Source organism: Ammospiza caudacuta, chromosome Z (genome assembly GCF_027887145.1).
Source record: "Ammospiza caudacuta isolate bAmmCau1 chromosome Z, bAmmCau1.pri, whole genome shotgun sequence".
In the NCBI taxonomy this organism is placed as follows: Eukaryota; Metazoa; Chordata; class Aves; order Passeriformes; family Passerellidae; genus Ammospiza; species Ammospiza caudacuta.
Genome location: NC_080632.1, coordinates 31,256,345 through 31,275,691, shown reverse-complemented (window position 1 = coordinate 31,275,691; position 19,347 = coordinate 31,256,345). Strand labels below are relative to the sequence as shown.

Here is a 19,347-nt window from a genome sequence, read left to right as displayed (position 1 = left end):
AAGTCCAACAGCAGCAGTCCAACACTGATGTGAGAACCAGGACGCTCTGTCAGTCTTCCTGAATCTTGCATAGTGGGGATAAGGAAATGGACAGACTCATTTTTCTCTTGGATGTAACAGAAGAAGATGTAATAAAGCAAACCAATACCTGTTATTCTCAAAGGTGAATGGTATTTTTCTCTCAATCAACCTTTCTAACAGCTTCCACAAGTTCTAGAAAAAGCATAATATTCTGTTAGAAGGGGACCAGTGGAAGTTGCCTGGAAGTTAATTGAATGGTTAATCCTTTCTTCTATTGCTGAGTTTGGGACCCTGTTGAATAACATCAAGATGAGCTGTTTGATTTCTAACGGGTGTCTGGGTGCATTTTTCTGATCTTGGTCGTCACTGCAAGCATTGGAAGCCTCGAATTGAAGGAAACATGAGCCCCAGGGTGGCTATGGAAGTTTTTCTCCACACTGAAATCGCAGAGACTAAAACTCTGCAACTGTAATTTCAATTATATAGGATGATTCTGTGCCTTTTAAAGTGCAACTATTCAGAATTTAAAGGGTGCCTGGAGACTTCTGAGGACAGGTGAGTTGAATTACAGTTATTACCAGACAGCTATTTCAAGATTGCTATCCTTTGAATAACAAATCCACCATCTCCATGAAACACCATCAAAATGTAGCATTTATTTGTCCTTCCATGATTCTTCTGGCACTCAACACATAATGTGAAATTTCCTGTCCTTCACCTCAACAAGGTTCTTTATAGAAAGCTTTCTTCTTGCTTTAAAGAAAAAAACACTGACCATTAAAGTTTCTAGTGTATCAGACTAAAGTAATGAAATTAAAAGACTTAGATACTCATTTGATTTCGATAGTTTTTGATGTGTAAATGCTAAAACTGGTTGTCTCATGTGCATGAAAGAGCAGGGGGAAGGACATACCCAAATCTGTATTGTTGTTGTTGTCGTTTTCCACTTCTGTGAGACCCCATCTAGAGTGCTGCATCCAGCTCTGGGGCCCCCAAAATAAGAAGGAGGTGGACCTTGGAGGGAGTTCAGAGGAGGGCCACTAAGAAGCTGAAAGAGCAGGAGTTCTTCAGCCTTGTGTTTAAGAAGAAATATTTAACAGCTCCCTCTTTTCTGAGCACAGTCTAGCAAATGTGCAGTATTCAAAAGAGGTTGTATAGAAAAACATTATAAGATCCTGTAATTCAAAATGTTTTCCATAATGCATATTTACATTGCTAATGGCACTGGAATCTTTTGCTCCAGAGGGAAAAAAACCATATGTATCATACATGTGATACAAAAATATTTATATAGAAATTATACAGTTGTAAACATGTGAGCAGTTGCCCTGATGAAGTACATTCACAAATGTTTCTGCCTTCATCCGCTACACATAAACATGGTTACCCAAGGACTTGTTGTAAATGCCAAAGCTCTTCAGACATTTCATTATGTTTTAATTCAATACGCAAAGGTGATTTTTCATTTTCCTACCAAATGAAAGGTTTAATCCATTCCTGCTGATGTGAAATGCACCTGGTACATAAAAATAAGAAACAAAGTGTGGTGGAAACTCAGCCCATCTTCAAAATCAGACATCTCACAGATACATGGGGCTCTTGATTCTGGCCTAATCTTCTCTGACTAGACGGATAGTCTCCTGACCTTCCTACCCTGCCCAAGCAAGTTCAATATGGAGACTCTCTCCCCTTTCCAAAAAATGACTGAGCCTGTTCTTAGATATGAATCACATTTCCTTATAAGTTACCTGCCCTATCTCTTGTCAGTTTTTGTGGGCATTTTCTTATACTGTGCCAGAGACTATAAGATTAGGATGTGGGATGTTAGAGGTCACTTCTGACAGTTCCCATTATTTCTTGTGTGTGAACCAGTCCATAGATTTATTCTTATCCTTGCTTGCACCTACCGGTACTGTCCATTTCTGTGGACACAGCTCCAGAATTTTAGTACCCATTTTGTATAAAAATACTTTAATCTGTTCTTAATTTGTCTCCTGGTAATTTTATTGAGTATTCTCTTGTTACAGTTCATCAGACTTTGTCAATGACTATTCTGCAGTAGTTGCTGGCTGACCTCACTTTACTCATCATTTTAGTGAATTTATAAGCAACTGCACACTGACATGTGAGGGGGTTGTGCCTTTGTAAAGTGGCAGAATTATACCCTGTGCCATGTTGTTGGTACCTATGTTGGTGATGCTCACTGTCTTTAGTTTTTGTGGCAGCGGGTGCTTATTGAGCTGTTTATTGTGCCTTTAGTTAACTGCATTAACTAGTCAGCCCTCCGGGTTCACTATGGCAATGTCCTTCTGTCTCTAGGCTATTGAAGATGTTGAATGTAGCTGGTTGGCCTCTGAGGACTTCAATACTGCATCCTCTCTGACTGAGAGGTGACCTTGAAGTCCTACTTACTGCTTCTTGTACTTTAACCAGTTTTCATTCCCTAAAAAGGCCTTTTGTAAACCTTCTAGCTGCCTTTTTTTTCTTTTTCTTTTAATAGCCTCTGATGTAGAGCCTTATCAAAGGTGTTTGTTTTGAAAATCCACATATGCTTTGTCTGCTGTATCATCTTTGTTCACACTCATCCTGTGGATCACCTTTGGGCTGATAGAGTGAGATCTCTTCCAGCAGAATTTTTTTTCCCACTCTGTTCAGAAAGATACAGAGAGTTGGTTTTTTCCACGCATCAGCTCCCTATTTCTTTTAATGAGAAACCTGAAGTTTGCTACCTGCATGCCTTCTGACTCAGGTGAATCCCTGATAATGTTAAGCAGTTTCTCTATTTGCTTGGGGAAGAAAAATCTTTATCTTTTTTTTTCTTCCTGTAAATCCTTTAACATTTTTTGTTTCAAACATTACTTCCTATTCAATAAAATGACTCCCAATTGCATGAAACTAGGGCCTTACACAAATGCTGAAAACCGTGTAAAACAGTTTTCATTCTCAGTTTAGGCATTCTTATATCTTGCAAACAGTTCTTCTGCACTTATTCATCTTTTATGTACCAATTTGTGTAGCAGCAGTTCACATGTAACAGAGCTAGGGTACTGAAATTTATAATGATCAGTCCTTTTCCCTTTTGAAATCAATGGCAAGATCAGGTGCAGGGCAATATGGATGTCCCTGAAAGAAACAATCCAAGCAGAAGTCTCCTTTGGTGGTCTCAGCTGAGGAGGAAGTGTCCCTTTGGGAAGCTAGATGGGCTGCGTGTCCTTTGTTGTCACGCCTGAGAGCTGCTCCCCAGCCGGCGCTGCAGTAGGTGCCCCTGTTTCACAGGAATACCAAGCGGCGCTTTTGTTGCGTGTGTTGGGTACTTCAGCTCCAAAACCCTGTGACACTTTATGGCACAGCAAGTTCTCACTTGTATCTGAAGTAAATTTTCACTACTAAGCTGGTTGCTCAAGAGTTTGGAACAGAGAAAGAGACTTGAAACATTTGTTATGTCCCTTGCATAAGTGAGTCTGCCTGGGACATAAACAGCTTCATCTTGTCTTCAGAAAAGTGCTGACCCAGTGGGGTTTTCTTCTTCTCTTTGTTTTGTTTGTGTATTTTGGGGAGCACGCCAGTTTTATTGACCTTCTGAGGGCTCCCTTCATGAATAAATCATATCATAGGGAGCTGTGCTTAGAAAAAAGACACACAAGGAGATTCACTACTGCTGGCCTGAAAGCTTACAAGGAGACTGGGTAGAGAGACAGCGTCCCTTGTAGGTTGAAATTTGAGTGCTAATGTTGAAGAAAACATTCATTTTACCTTTATTATATATGCCCATAAATCCTCAGGAGACAGAACTGAGGACAAAAGTGCAATTCCCACAGCCACACAGCCTGAAGCAGAGACCAGAATTCTTTTGGACAGAGAGCTGGTGTTGAACTAGGTGCCTGCCCAGAAAAGGCATCAGCGCATACAGACTGTGCCACAAATGCTGCATTTTCATGCGACTCCAGTCCAGCAGTTAGCCTGGGAAAGGGAGGCAGGACTGAAAAGCTGGGCAAAGGATCACAGCCTTATTGCCTAGGCAGGGGTTTGTCCTCTGCCAGCTTGTGCCTGAGGCCCCCTCAAAACATTTGCTTGCTGTAATCAGCCGTTTTTCTGGCTAAAAACGGTCCTTAAGATCCAGATTTGGGATTGTCATAACCCCTTTCACAATATGGCATGTGCAGACACTAGGGGTGTTTCATCCAGACAGTAAATGGATAGGACAAAGGGGGCAGAAAGAAATTTGAATCATTGTGAGGAAAAAAGCCGGTAATTTTGTTTTTCTCCTAAATGTCTGATTCCTTATGCTGTGTATATACTCCTCTTGGGCAATCCTTTTGCAGAACAGCCCAGACCCATTCCTGACACGGCCAGCCTTGCACCTTCCCACTCCTCCACTTCTATTCCCGCTCCAGCATTTCCTTCTTTGAGCTTCACCACTGGAATCCTCTCCCAAGGCTGATGGGGCAGGTTCAGGGTGTTTGACGGCTCAGTTTCCATGGCAGCCAGGCTCCCCAGCTCCCAGACAGCAGCTTAGGAGGAGAAGGGAAGGACAGCAAGGGAAAGTCATTAAATGTGCCAATTAGTATGCAGGGCCAGGCAGTGGAGGCAGCAGTAGGGGTTCCTGGGCTGTGGACCAGCAGAAGAGGGCTGCAGCAGGCAAGAGCTGAAGGGCCCTGGCCGGGCAGCACACAGGGTCCTACACAGGACACACATCCTCTCTCTTACATATGAGCTCTCCAGCATCATTCCCACCCCACGGGAAAAATGGGATGTGAAAATAGAGAAAGCCCCTAATAGGGACAAAAATTATACATTCTGAAATGTCCAGCTGGAGAACTGCAGAGAGGGGAAGGAGTAGGGGAACTTTAAGACTTGATATTTTCTCTGCTGCCTCTTAGCTTGTAGCCCATGGCAGAATGGGATTACAGAAAAGATGCAGCTTGAAGACCAGGGTGTATTTTTATAGGAGCAGAGGACAGGGATCTGCTAGACTGCACTTATCATGCCAAGCAATATGCTGCCCCCTCCTGTAGAGCAGCTACTTTCTCTTTACATTAGTCTTTTTATTCATTTCTTGGCCTAGTCCAGTGGGTTTTTTAAAAAAATTCTCAGTTCTGTTAAATGGTTGCAATATTTTGTACTGGGTTGACAATACTTCAGTAAAGCTGCCTCTTACTGAAATTTTATGCAGCTGCGCAGGATCTGTAAATGTTCTGTGGTGTTTCTGAATAAACAGGGCAATGTAACAGTCTGTCATGGTTTAATCCCAGAGAGAACTAATTACTGCACAGCCCCTTGCTGACTCCCCACCTCTGCTGGAATGGAAGGGAGAATCAGAAAAAGTATGACTTGTGGGTTGAGATAGGAACAGCTTAAAAATTGACAAAAATTAAAATATTATAATAATTATTATTTAAACTTTTATATTTTAATAATAGTATTATTAATGGAAAGGGGAGGGGCAAAGGAATAAAACCCAAGAAAAGAGTGACACACGATACAGCTGCTCAGCACCTGCCAAACAGTGCCCAGCCCCTCCACCCTCAGCAGTGATTGGTGGCTCCCAATCAGCTCCCCCTGGTTTCTACGGTGGGCATGATGTTCTGTGGCATGGAACATCCCTTTGGCCGCTCTGGGTCAGCTGCCCTGGTGGTGCTCCCTCCTGGCCTCTTGTGCTCCTGCTGGCTGGCAGAGCGTGGGAAACAGGAAAGTCCATGACTTAGTGTGAGCACTATTCAGCAGCAATTGAAACCTCAGTATTTTATCAACATTATTCTCTTAAAAAGTCCTAAACACCGCACCAGCTATTAAGAAGAAAATTAACTCTATCACATGTGAAACCAAGACACAGGGAGAGATTATTAGATGGTTTTATTTTGTTGTGTTACAATATTTTATATCTGAAGGGAGAGCATTCTAACTATCTTAATGGGACATAGATTGGTAGTATTTCAGATTTTTATTTTTTTAACAGCTCATGATCACTTTCTACCATCATTTCACTTTCCATGGAAAGAGTCTGCCTAGAGAAACATTAGAAGGGTTTGCTTATTAATTAATTATTTTGTTGTTGCTTGTTTTTGTTTAGGCTGTAAGATAATCCATTCTCTTCTCAATGTAGTTTTGTTCCCTGTAGAATGTTTTAGTGCTTTATCTGGGATCCACTTGTTTTAAGACATGTTTTATTGATCTCATGTGAATTTTTGTTAATTTTTTTTTTCCTGTGAATATCTGTAAAATGTACCTTCTCTCAGTGTAAATCTTGAGTATCTGAGTTGTACATGGAGCAGTTTCAAGTGGGGGAAGAATTCTTGCTGGAAGTGATAATGAAAATAATTTAGAGACTAGTGATATTGCATGAAGCCACTAATCATGTCTCTGTCAGCCTTTCACTGTGCCAAGCTACTCAGGGCTTGAAACACACTGGGAATCCCCTGAATGTTGCACACCCACATATTCAAAGAAGTGGCATTGTGTGCAGGAAGCTGCCCAAAAGCATAATGGTCCCTTCCACCTCCCAGCCCTCCAGCAGCAACCTCTGCTGAGATTCTTCTTAGCAGACATATGTAAATCTTTGCTTCATTTCTGCACCCATTTAGAAGATGCACAGTATCAAAAAGTATGCTGCAGAGTGTGTGACATAAACTGAGCATCAGTCACATTTTATTTTAAATTATCTGAGTAATTTTTGGTTTACATTTTCATTCAAATCTTTTGGGAGCCTCTGGCTGCTGTGTTTTGCTGAGAAACACCAGCATTTTTAATTTAAAAATTTTTTGTTGTACTCAAAATTTGGAGAAAATATTCAGTACTTTTGCCTGATACAGAATCAAATGTCAGTATTTCAAACATCAGTAATTCTCACAGAGACAAGAACATATTTTTATGACCACCATAGTTTTGTTCAGTAGAATAGTAAGAGTACCATAAGTAGCTAGGTAAAAGTTCATTTAATCAATCAGTTTGAATGTGTTGTGAAAGAGATTTTTAAGGGGAGACTTTCTCAAATCAAAAGTACAGGGGGAACTTTTCTGTTGCCTTGTTGACTTCTTATTCTGCTTATCCCCTATCCTCTGCTGCTTATGATTCTTCTGAACCATAAGGTATTAACATAATAGTCAAAACTTATGGTGATTCTTCTGCCAGTTAGTCCTTAGACTAAATACAATAATCTCTTCCTTTACAGAGCTTAATTCCACTCTCTTCTTCTTTGTATCAGCAAAAGAAAACAAAAAGATCTAGGGCTTGGTTGCACATAGGCTGTTTCTGGATATCATTGCACAATAGAAAAAGATTTTTCATTTTTTCAGAATAGTAAAAGATTATTGAATTCTAGAACTAGCATCCTAACTCATGCTCATAGATGCAGTTTTAGCTTTCATTAAGTTACGGTATCTTTCTCTTCCTCTGCATGAACAGTGCCTAAAACTATAATAATTAATATTAACAAAGATAATATTGTGTTAACATAAAATATTATTTTTTAAATACATTTGAATCTTCCAAATCATAATGATAACATTTTTTATTACTATATAGTATTACAGATAATTATTCTGCAGATGACCTTTTGGCAAATACTCTGTAATGATTGGTACGTATCTCAGTGTTAAAAGTCAGCAGAAGATGAATAGTATTTCATCCCTTGCTCTCCGTCTAAGAGCATCATGAGCAAATTGCATGGCATAGCCCTAAGTTGCTATCCCACAGAGATATCATTTCACCCATGGTGCTAAGGCATGCTAATAGAATGCAAGCCTTTGACACAAATAATAAAGATATTTACAGGTGCCTAACGTGCTGGTTCTGTATTTCAACTCAGGCTCCTAAAGGAACTAGGACATAGACAGTAATGGAAAAGGCTTTTTGGCCCAGTGCTGGGCATTGCAGAAGAAATTCCTGGTTCAAATGCAAAATAACTGAAGTTTATACTTCTCCTGCAAGACAAAATGCAAATGTACTTACAGTTTTGGAGAAAACAATTACGTCTGTTCCTATGATGGCAGACATAACCTCAGAAGCTGTAGAAATTTGTGGCTAGTCTTCACACTGTGATTCTTTCCCCAAACCTCTGCCTGAGTTTCACCTAGAGAGCCCACCTGGCTCTTGGTGACAGCTGAAAAGCTTTTTGCATGACTGCTCCACAACCCATGAAATCCATCAGGAGCCAGTGGAAATTGCCTTGTCTCTGCTCACCCTCTGTGCTCTTCCCATTCCCACATCCTCTTTTCTGTTCTACTGATACTCCTCTTGACTCCTTTCTCTATTCCCCAGAGCTAGGGTGCCACGTTGTTGCTTCATTTTGTAGCTGCTTCTTCATTAAAGTGCTCCTGCTGAGCATAAAGAGGCCCTTATTTGAGCAGGTACATCAAGGGGAGTAACTTGTATCAGGTTCATTTAACAGGGAACATTCTCTCCTACTTTTGCTATAGTTAAGACAGTCGTGGAGGCAATGATTTCCTTTTGCCATTATTGTGTTCTCCTGTCACAGGAGGACATGGAATCTGGGAAGTTGTCTGACCTTAAAGAGCAAGAAGTGGAATTGTATTTTGTCCAGGAATTGTAATGCTTAATTCCTGTCTGATTTGAGTAGGCTCAAATATGATATTCATTGCTATCTCTTCAAAATAGGCAAGGAAAGTACATATAACCTTATTTCTGCCTTTCAAATGTCTAACTTCCACCTGACTATTTCCACAGCTCAAGAATTCTCACAGAAAATTGGAAGCATCTCTTGCTTTCCACCAGTGACTTACTGACCATAACAGTGAGGTGCTTTACCAAATACCAGTGCCCTATAATGTCATGTATACATATACATACATATATATATATATATATATATATATATACAGTCATATATCAAAATTAAGTGGCATACATTATACATTTTGGGATTGAGTCTCCATGATCTTGCATTAATCCAGTTCTTTGACTACCTAGTGCAAGGTTCTCAGCATCAGAGCACCCAGCCACTCATACAGCAATGAGTATGTAAATATAATATATAAATATAATGAGCATGCAAAGTGTTCAAAAGAATTGAAAAGCAACTTAAAACAGATAAATGCACATTTCAGCAACTTGGAGGACATTATTTTAAAATGTCAGTGCTCACACCTATTTGCCATACTAGCAAGGCAGTCTGCTTTGTCAGTATTAACTAGTCAGCAAAAGCTCACTGATAAAATTAACAAGTCTTAAAATTAACACTCTCTTCTGGAGGGCTGGAGTAATCATACAGAATGGGTTTTCACAATACAGTGGGTTTTCAAACTAAAAATTATCATGGTAGGAAAAATATTCTTTTAGAAGAAGATTCAATTAGAACTTAAATGTTGCATCTGCTTTTCATTAACAAAAATCTCTTAGCTCAGTGACTGAAGAGTCTTGAAAGAGAACTGCTATCTGGCAGAGGGGAAAGGAAAATAAAATGGGGCTGCAGCCTAAATGTGGGGTCAAGGCTAATGGGAACACCAGAACCACCCCTGATGGATACAAGATCCAGGGACATTTTTGATGGAAATAACCACAGAGGTTATTTAGTGAATGTGATGGCTTAATACACAGAAAGAATAAATAGATTTGTCTGGCAAGAAAGCAAAGAAAATTATATATTAAGGGCTGAAACACATAACATTTTAATAAGAACATCATTGAGTGCATGGAATAATATTCTGTGGGGATTGTCCTAAACATGTCCAAGGAGTAATAAAGTAGCATGACTTTAAAAGGAAATGCAGGCTTTATGGAACAATATTTCAGAAGTTTTGATCCAAAACAGATAAAAAATATTCTGAAGTACAAAGACTCACAAACAGGATTAGAGCTGTATTAACCCACTGTGATATGACAAAGTAACACTGCAGGTGCTATGGCAAACCCATTTGTAATTTTTTACAAGTGACTAGAAAAAGTGTTGTTGTTGTTGTTGTTGTTGCTATTATTATTATAACACTGCAAGCCTGTGTAGGAGCCTCATGTAGATCAGGATGCCATTGATCCAGTATTTTACGAGCAGAGGTCCAAATACTAGTTCCAGCCTAATGGCAATATTACATGGTATAGTAATAGATTTTCACAGAGTTTGATTTGGAAGTCCTAGCCTGAAATATTCCTGACTGTCTAAAAAACTGGGTATGTAGACAATCTCAGAAAACACCTCAAAAATTGAAATATGTTGTCCTGACAACTGTCATTTCCCACTTGGGTTATTTTGAATGTCTCCAGGACTTCATTAATCTTGGCAACTCCGGAGTCTGGAAAATCTGTACGTAAAATTTATATTGAATATTATAAAGTTGACCTTCAGTTCTAATAGTAGAGATCTAAAAAATTTCATTACTTCTCCTAACTACTTTGGTGTAAAGTTGCAGCCTTTTTTTTAAAAAAAAATCAGATCTCAGCTTTGAGCTCTCCATTTTACTGCAGATCCTACTTGTATTGGAGCAGGTGAACTAAAATTATGTTTCTATATTTATTTTGAAGTAATTATTGAAGTGCAGCAAATAGAGGATCCCGTGTGTAATAGGATTCTTATTTACCTGGAGAGGAAGATAAGCATATATGAGGATGGAAACGCCTCAGAGCTGCATGGTTACAGTAAGGAGTAACATCAATCAGAGGAAAAGGTGGAAGGAGTGCTCCCTTGGGGCACCACAAAATATGAGGGAAAAGCAAGGAAAATAAGTGTAGTTGTGTGCTTCTTTTCCACCCATCTCTTCTTTGGTCACACACTACTGACATTTGGTGAAGGATGTGAGGAGTACAGAGTACGTTGCACAATCTGTAGCGTGGAGATCTATATGTCAGATCTTCAGAGAGTCCCAAAATGCAGCAGTGCTGGTGCAGAATCCTAAATTCTTTCAAAGTTTACTCTGATCTTCCTTAGTTCCCCAGGATCACCTGGTAATAAGCAAGTTAAGGAGGTTTTATATCAGAAAGCCAAACCTCTGCCCTGATGGCACACCATTGGTGAATGGATACACCCAGGGAAGTTTCAGGGGGAATTTCTTACTAGATTACACCCTCTGCCAATTCTGGCTTCTCGGGAGGTTCTCCAGCTTTGTTTTACAGGCAGAAGTTAAGATGCTTCAGCCTCACAGGCAGAATTTAAATCTCAGTGTTGGTGTTAAACAAATCCAGCCATGTGAATTCCAAGAACTATTGTATACACAATGCAGGATATTGTTTCCCAAATGGAAAATTACAGTAGACGGTAGAGATGAACACTGACAAGAAAAATGAAAAAAAACAAAACAAAACAAAACCCAAATTAATATGAAACCAAACCCCAAATTTATGGTTCCAAGCCCTCTGCTTGTGCAAATTTTCCCTTTACACCAGTATAGGAATTTGTCCAAGAGCTATAAAATGAGTTCATCACTCCTTGGGCTACACTTTGGCTCTTGTATCCAAGAACAATATTTTAAGCATGGCTTGAGGAACAATTCAACATATGAATTTGATGAGAACAATTCAGGATTTTGCAAGCTCCATCGGAATGAGGGTGTTTTTTTTCCTCCAGTAATAGCAGTTACTTGTATTTTTAATGATTGTGTTGCATGTTGTTTGATGGATGCCTCATTTCAGAGGAAATGCTTGTTTCAAATCACAGAATGATGTTGTGGCACAAGTAAGGAGAGAAAAACTAGAATTCATGGAGGGAAAACAACAGAGAATTTTTTCTGTTCTACTTCAGTGAAACTTTTATCGTGTGTTTTCCAGTTTATGTAAACAAATTATGGCCCAGAGAAAGTGTGAAGCAGAAAACATCATCAAGACTGCAGAAGGGCAGGAATATGAGTACAAGGATCTTGTCATTGCCTTGTTTATTAGCGTCTGAGCAAAGGGGGAAGAGGCTGTCTTACAAAATTCAAAGAACTGGCACATCTGAGACATTTCAGCTAGAAATTGTGATGCTCCCATGCAGTGTACTTTATAAAATATACTTTTGTGACTCACAAGGGAGAAGTAGTGCTACAAACCAAGCTCTGTTGCTCCCCTTTCCTCCTGTGATGTAATTTGACAAGACCGAGAGAGCCAGACATGCTATGTTAACTTTCAGTAAATTTGAAGAAAAATGTGGTTTTCAGTAAAATATGGGAAAAAGTTGCAATCTTTAGTAACTAAGATATAGATTTCAGACTTGACAATAGCAGTAAGAGATTTCCCAGTGAACACAGACTGTCTTATGTGGTGTGGTATTTGGCTTTCAGAGTCTGTGCTCAAGTTCCTGCAACTTGTTGATATTGACTGTGCTGTTCATCTGGCATCTCAGCACATTACACCTCCAACCCTCACCTGCAAAAGCAAAAGAGTTTGGAATTTGACACAGATTTGTAGAAGCCAGCTTTCCAGTGCATATTAAAGATTATTTTAAAAATGTCCTTAGCCCCGGTAGCCCAAACTACTTAGGATTAATATAAAAGTGGAATTTGATATATTATAAATCACTTTGAAAATCAGAAAGACAGTAGCTGCAATTCATTAATATTGCATTGCAAAATTGTTTTGCTGTTGACTTGGACAGATTAGATGATCATCCTGGAGCCTGTGAGGACTTTAACATGAGTCATTCCAGCTGCTTGTCTGCTGGTACTTAATATCTCTCTTCATCTGCTGGTACAACCAGCAGACATTCAGATGTGGAAACAGTGGTAAGGTAAGGGATATAGTGGCAAGTTTTTGTAAGGACTTCAGTATCAAAGAACCTCACATGAGCTCTACATTCTGAGCTGAAAGTCATGCCACCGGAGTGAACAGTAACTATTCTGTGGCATAACTTGGTACAGAAAATTAGGAAAATGCAGAGTGTTTTAGTAAGGAGGGGTCATCTGATTCAACAGATCTTCTCTGGCTTTTCCAATCTCCTTGCTTTTTCACTAAGATCCTGAATTCGTCTCTTCAGAAATAAATTTAGATCTATACTGAGTTTACTGAAATACACTGTTCTAAGTGTCATTCCTTCCAATTTTCCACAGCCTATCTCCCTTTCTCTTAGCTTAGGTGTTTGTTTGCTGTTTAATACTAAAATACGTTATCCTTTTGAATCAAAAGACATTATATTTTCAAGGAATAGACTTTTTCTTGTTCATACACACTTCATCTGTGAAACCAGAAAGCTGTTATCCATTCATTTTAAGTGCTGCAGAATTCTACTCAAGTTAACTTCACTTCTGTTTTTCTTTTAATCAGAGATGTGAATCACATCACCTTCTTTACAGCACTCATCTGATGTTACATCCAGTGCACTTCATCTTCTTTTCTTAGAAGTGTAAATGGCCTGTAGTGCAATAACTACTACAGTTTATTAATTATCCTATTTGTCTGGCCCAAACTGATATTGTGTTGTGTAAAACACAACAATAGGCACCATTTCTATATCTGTTCAACTTAACATTTTAAGATATTTGGATGATGCTGAATTGCAAGATGCTCTAGATCATTGACCTATTTTAATTTCATGTGGTATCTCCCTGTCATTCCATCTTTATGCCAGAATTATTTCTAGCCCTGCATAAGCATTGCTGAGAGGTTTAGTAAGGACTGCCTATTGCAATATGTGGCCCATCTATACAGAAACATAGGAATAACTTCTCCAAAAGCCCTTCTAGTCCAGGATCCTGTCACTGTGAGAAACTGGTAACTGTGGAATAGTATAGAAACATGCTAATCTCATATTAATATTTTCCTCAAGTACTCTCAGCCTCCAGCGTCTACAGTTCCAGAGCTCCCTCGGCCAGAGACAGTATCTTCGTATTTGATAACCCTTGTCAGATTTTATCCTTCATCTGTTTGTTTAATCACTTTTTGATCCCAAATAAACCTTCCACATTGGCAGTATCCCACGTCAGTGAGTTCCACAAGCAAATGTACATTAGGTGACAGGGTGCCTCTTTTTGTTCATTATGAACCTGCCATTTACACAGTTTTTGGTACCTTCTGGTTGTTTTGTTACGTGAATATCAGAGTAACTCGTCTTTCTTCATCTTCTCCATACTGCTCGTGGTTTTATAGAGGCTAATGAGAAGAATTTTGTCTCCATGACACAAAATTGCCACACAATAATGAACTGATATTGAGCCGTTGAAGAGAGAATTTACAGTGTAATAAATGTTGTAGACTACGTTTCACTTTTCTGACAAAACCACTGATAGAGTTAATAAATAAGGGTTAAAAGTGAAAATGAAAGGACACATTTTTAGCTATTGTCTAATAATATACCTTATTTTATAAATCAGTAACCTCTTGTATTGGAGTGGTATGGCTTACTATGACTATGAAAATAATATATTGCTTTTCTGCAAGTAGACATGCAGGACTGATATTTCAAGAGAAGACATTGACTTCATCTGCAAGGCCAGAGCATGAAAGAAATTAAAATAACAATTATTGATTTTTTTCCCTATGCTAAGAGAAACATTTACCAGCTTTACGAGGGGGAAAGAGCAGATGTTCAGCAAGAGAGGAGAGGTTTTCAATTTTAGCAATAAGACATGATAATTTTTGCAAAGAACATTTCTTTGCAGTTATATCATCCTGAAATGGGAAAACAAGTCAGAAGACCAAAATATAAATAGTGAAAAATACCCAAAAATGGGTATTTTTATCTTGCAAGTATACTGGATTTTTTTTTTTTTTAGGAGAGGGTGAACAAACGATTCAAAAGATTCAGCTTCTTTCTAGTTTGACAGACTAAGGTGCGGTTGTGTTAAAGAGATTGAATATATACTTGTCACATGACTTTTAATTTGGACATATGCTGAACTATATTGCTGCACTCAAGTCTACCACCCTCAATTTCAAAAGGCCTGAAAACAGCAGGACTGTGGAAAGATGCACCAGACAAGCCAGACAGGACATTGGGACAGGATCAGGGCTGAACCCCTGACAGTCATTCAGCTTCATTGGGCTAACAAAGTGAAGGGATTACTTTTATTCTCTTGGCAGAAAAAGCATCACTAGTCTTTACAGAATATACAAACTGCTATGACACATTACTGAAATGTCACTCTGCAGGAATCGTGGGAACATAGGAACATGAAATGTTAATGAGGAAGTCTGTTTTCCAAGGCTATGCAATTGGTTGCTGTGCTTTTTAGTGCATGAATTCAGAGTAATCTACTACTTAAAGCCAGAAATTAGGGGGAAAAAAGATAATCAGAAAAGGGTTATGTAACAGAATGCCTGCAAATGCTGGGATCTCCATTTGATGTCCTCTCCAAGGGTGCTGGAGCCTCCCCAAACACGGTCACTGGCATTTAGGAGGAAGACTGTTCTGACTGGTCTTGTCCTGTCCCTTGTAAGCTGCTGCAGCACCTTGCAGCTGGGTCGTGGAGCCCCAAAGCAATCCATCACCCCCAGCACCACAGCCCCCAGTGAACTCACAGACTGGGCTGCAGCAGGCATGCATTGCAAAGGAGAAGCCAATCCCTCCTCATGGTACTCAGATGAATAAGCCATAAACCTGGTGTGAATTGATGAAATTGGCATCTTAGCAACAGTACTGGTTGATTTGACTGAGGGTCAGAAGGTTCTGCAAGAGAGATCTTGATGGAGTGGCTTAAGGTTGAGCTGCATGAGGTTCAACAAGGCAAAGTGCTGGGTTCTGTGCTTGGTTCACAACAACCCCATGCAGTGCCACAGGCTGGGGGAGGAGTGCTTTAAGAGGTGTTCCGTAGAAAAAGACTTAGGGGTACTGGTCAGCAGCAGCTGAACATGAGCCAGCACATGCCCAGGTAGCCAAGAAGGCCAATGACATCCAGGCCTGCATCAGAAATAGTGTGTCCACCAGGAGGAGGACAGTGGTTGTCCCACTGTACTCCACAGTGGTAAAGCCACACCCCAAATCCTGTGTCCAGCTCTGGGCCCCTTGCTCTGAGCTACTGAAGAGTGTCCAGAGCAGGGCAACAGGGCTGGTGAAGGGTCTGGAGCACAGGCCTTACAAGGAGCAGCTGAAGGAGCTGGGGTGTTTTTGTCTAGAGAGGAAGAACCTGAAGGGAGAATTTATTGCTCTCTATAACTGCCTGAAGTGACAGTTGTTCTTTTCTACCATGTCTCAAGAGAAAGGATGAGAGGTAATGGCCTTAAATTACACCAGGGAATGTTCAGATTAGAGAATAATTTTTCTCTGAAAGAGTGGTTCGGCACTGGAAAAAGTTGCCCAGAAAAATGGTGGAGTCACAGTCTCTGGAAGTGTTCAACGGGCATCTGGATGTGGCACTTGGGGACATGGTTTAGGGGTGATTATGGTGATCCTAGATGATCTAGAAGTAGATGATTAACTAGATTATTAAATAGACGATCTTTCAGGTCTCTGACAACCTTGGAAAGTCTGTGTGATGATTCCACATCTGTGGAATAATCTGTGATTATTTCTTGTGCCTTTCCTGGCCTGTGGCTTGTGTCTTATCTGTGCAGCCCCACATACCCCTTGTGCCTTCCATATCTCTGTGGGTTGGCTTCCCCCAGCTACACCCACTGTCTTCTGTTTCCAGCAGGAATACAAGGCTTCATTTGGTTTTCTCTGTAAGAAAAACCATTCTGTCTTCTCTGTAAGAAAACCATTTTCTCACAATCATCAGACACAAGGTCTTGGATTTCTATGGCAGCTGGGCCATGAGGTTGGAATAGTGAACATTTCAGGGTATAGACTGATATATTTTTAATTGGAAGAACTAAACTCTAAAATTAGACTAAGCCATGATCCTTCTATAGAAGGCCTAGAAGATTAATGTTTGCAAATAGATTAAAACAATGTTCAAGGCCAGCTTCTCTGGCACCTTTCAAATTCATTGAAAAGATGGCTGCTTAAAGTGGTGAGAAGTGTTAATGACATTGTGTAGTGGAAAGTGCAACATTTCATACATGGGACATTGTGGTAGTTTTTCCTTAGAAGAGCTGCTTTGGAGAACGCAAGAGCTCACTGATTGGGCATAGCAGTCTCCTCCCTGTTTGCACTTTGCAGAGGCTAATTCACCAGGTTTTCCAGCCCAGTATTGCTAGTAAAAGCAGCTAGTAAAAGCTAGCTAGAATATAGTGAAAGGCTGTAGCTGGGCAAGGGTGTAATTTCATAAATTGGCATTTGGAAGTAAGTTCTTAAGTCTGTATTTCTCTGGCAGTACAATTCTAAATAAAACAGAATTGTGATGTTGTATGGTATTATGGTGATAATGCAGCTGCTTTCAGGTAAGTATCAAGAAAACCTACTCTAATTTGTGTACATAAAATGGTCATACAGCTACATTGTGAATTTTAAAGTGGTAGCATATTAAGTTAAAATTCTAACGCTTTTAATCCTGTCATAACTTTAGCTAGACTGAACATAAAGGCTTTATTTAGGCATAACTGTAGCCTGTACAGCACAAAACCATTTGAAATGTATGTGTACCAAGCAGCACTGAATTTACAGTGTGCATGGCAGGGACTTTACACTGCAGAATACTGGTGATACCTGAGAGCTTTGTAATAACCTGCATTTCTTATTAAAGGATATGCTGAAGGCATCTCTTTGAAGCACTCAGAACCTTTAAACTTTGGCCAGTGAAGTAATGTTCTCATTCACCGGTTCCTCTTGGAAAAAACCTCCTAACCTTGTTGAGAGTATGGCAAGAACAGCAAAAAGGCACCCCACGTCTCTTCACTGCTGCTATGGCACAACCCTTGGGCACTTGGATTCTTAAGATAAAAATCAAAAGAAGCTCTCAACAGACACAATTTGTTTCAGGCACCCTGCAAACAGTTGTTTCAAGTCCTAGGCTTCAGTTGAAAAAGCTCTGAAGTATGTGCTTCACTTTAGGCATCCAACTAGCAGAGCCCTTAATGCTTTTCTGAGCTGAGTGAGTGTTGACTCAGTAACCACTGACTTTTAATAGAGAAAGAAACATGCATTTTGAAGAAATGCCTTTGGCCAGTACTTGTGATTTCGGTGGAACTGAACTAAAGTGCCAGGTGCTCTAAGACCATGGGTAGATGCACAGTGTGCCATAGATGGTCAGTGTTGTCAAGGTTATCTTGTCTTCATTGCAGTGCCGTCTGCCAAGAAGACCACCCTGTATATACTTTTGTTGATACCTTGAAAGGCAATAAATTCTATCTTCATAAAGATGTTGAGGTGTTTGAAGTAACATGAATGATAAGAGATGGAGAGACCTCAGGACTTCTCAGTACTGGTCAAGTCCTCTGTCCAGCGATCTCTTGTGCCTTCAGGGACATAAATGGATACAGCTCCAGGCAAGATGGTCTGGGAAGAGCACCAATGAGCCCTGTGTCTCGTGCTTACCTGTAAACTGAATTCTTGCTGTCAATACTAACAAGTCAGTCTTGCTACAACTGCCAAGAGAGACAGCTAGGTGTGTGATGTTACAGATCAGAAGTGATGTTACTCTAGAGGAGATTGTCTTACATTTTCTTGATTGGCATTAAAAACTCAGCATAGAATCCTACCAAAAATAGACTGGATCTGTAGTGAAAAAACATAAGAAGATTTGAAGAGTGGCTGGGAATTTTTTAAATTGCTTTTTCAAAATCTCTTGATTTAAGATGTGACCAAAAAAAAAAAAGTTAGTCACGTATTTTATTGTCTATGGCTTTCATTAATTTTTAAGGGAATGAGTCAAAGAAATTGCTGAACAAAACCAGTAGCAGAGGTTCTATGATGAGCAGATGTAAGAGCCATTTTAATATTTAATGAGACCAAAACATTCTCATCACTAACCATCTTTCATGGCACTTGCCTTTTGAATGGGTGTATGGGGCTGCATGTTTCTAAAGGACTAACGTTTTTGTCTTTCTAATTAAAATGCCTCTCAAGACTGGCTTAAAATTGGTGGTGTTTTGGAAGTGTTTGGTTGTCATGCCAGTTTAGGTTATGATAAGGTGGGAAACTGAGTGTTTGGTTGCATCTCAGCATATTGGTGTGTTCAAACTCCCCACATAATTGAGGGCCTCTCAATCAAAGTTGATGAGAAATACCAAAGCACAGAGCCTTACAATCAGTCTGTCTGACAGAGAGATAAACTGTTAACATAGAGACAAATGGGCCAAATTGGAAAAAGCACTTAAAAATGTGTATCCATTCTCTGTCAGTGCAGTGCACAGGAACTGGCTCCCTTTTTAAAAGGCTTGGATACCTGTGCATAGTGACCTGCATGGAGTCAGAAGCACATCCAGTGTAGCCAGGAACTGAAACTGGGAGCCCTGCCTGTCATTCAACAACCTGTAAAGTAATATTTCTCCATCACTCACAAACATCTCATGTGGAGAGAGAAGAAAAACGGCCTCATAATAAACTAAGTCTATGAACATTTTAGCATTACTTTCTGTTTCTATGAAATCAGTAGT

General features: G+C 39.7%; 1 protein-coding gene across 2 annotated transcripts in view; it reads left to right on the top strand.

The window, feature by feature from the left end:
- NTRK2 (neurotrophic receptor tyrosine kinase 2) overlaps positions 1-19,347 on the top strand; it is a 198,886-nt gene that overhangs the window by 171,999 nt on the left and 7,540 nt on the right. The window lies entirely within an intron of this gene.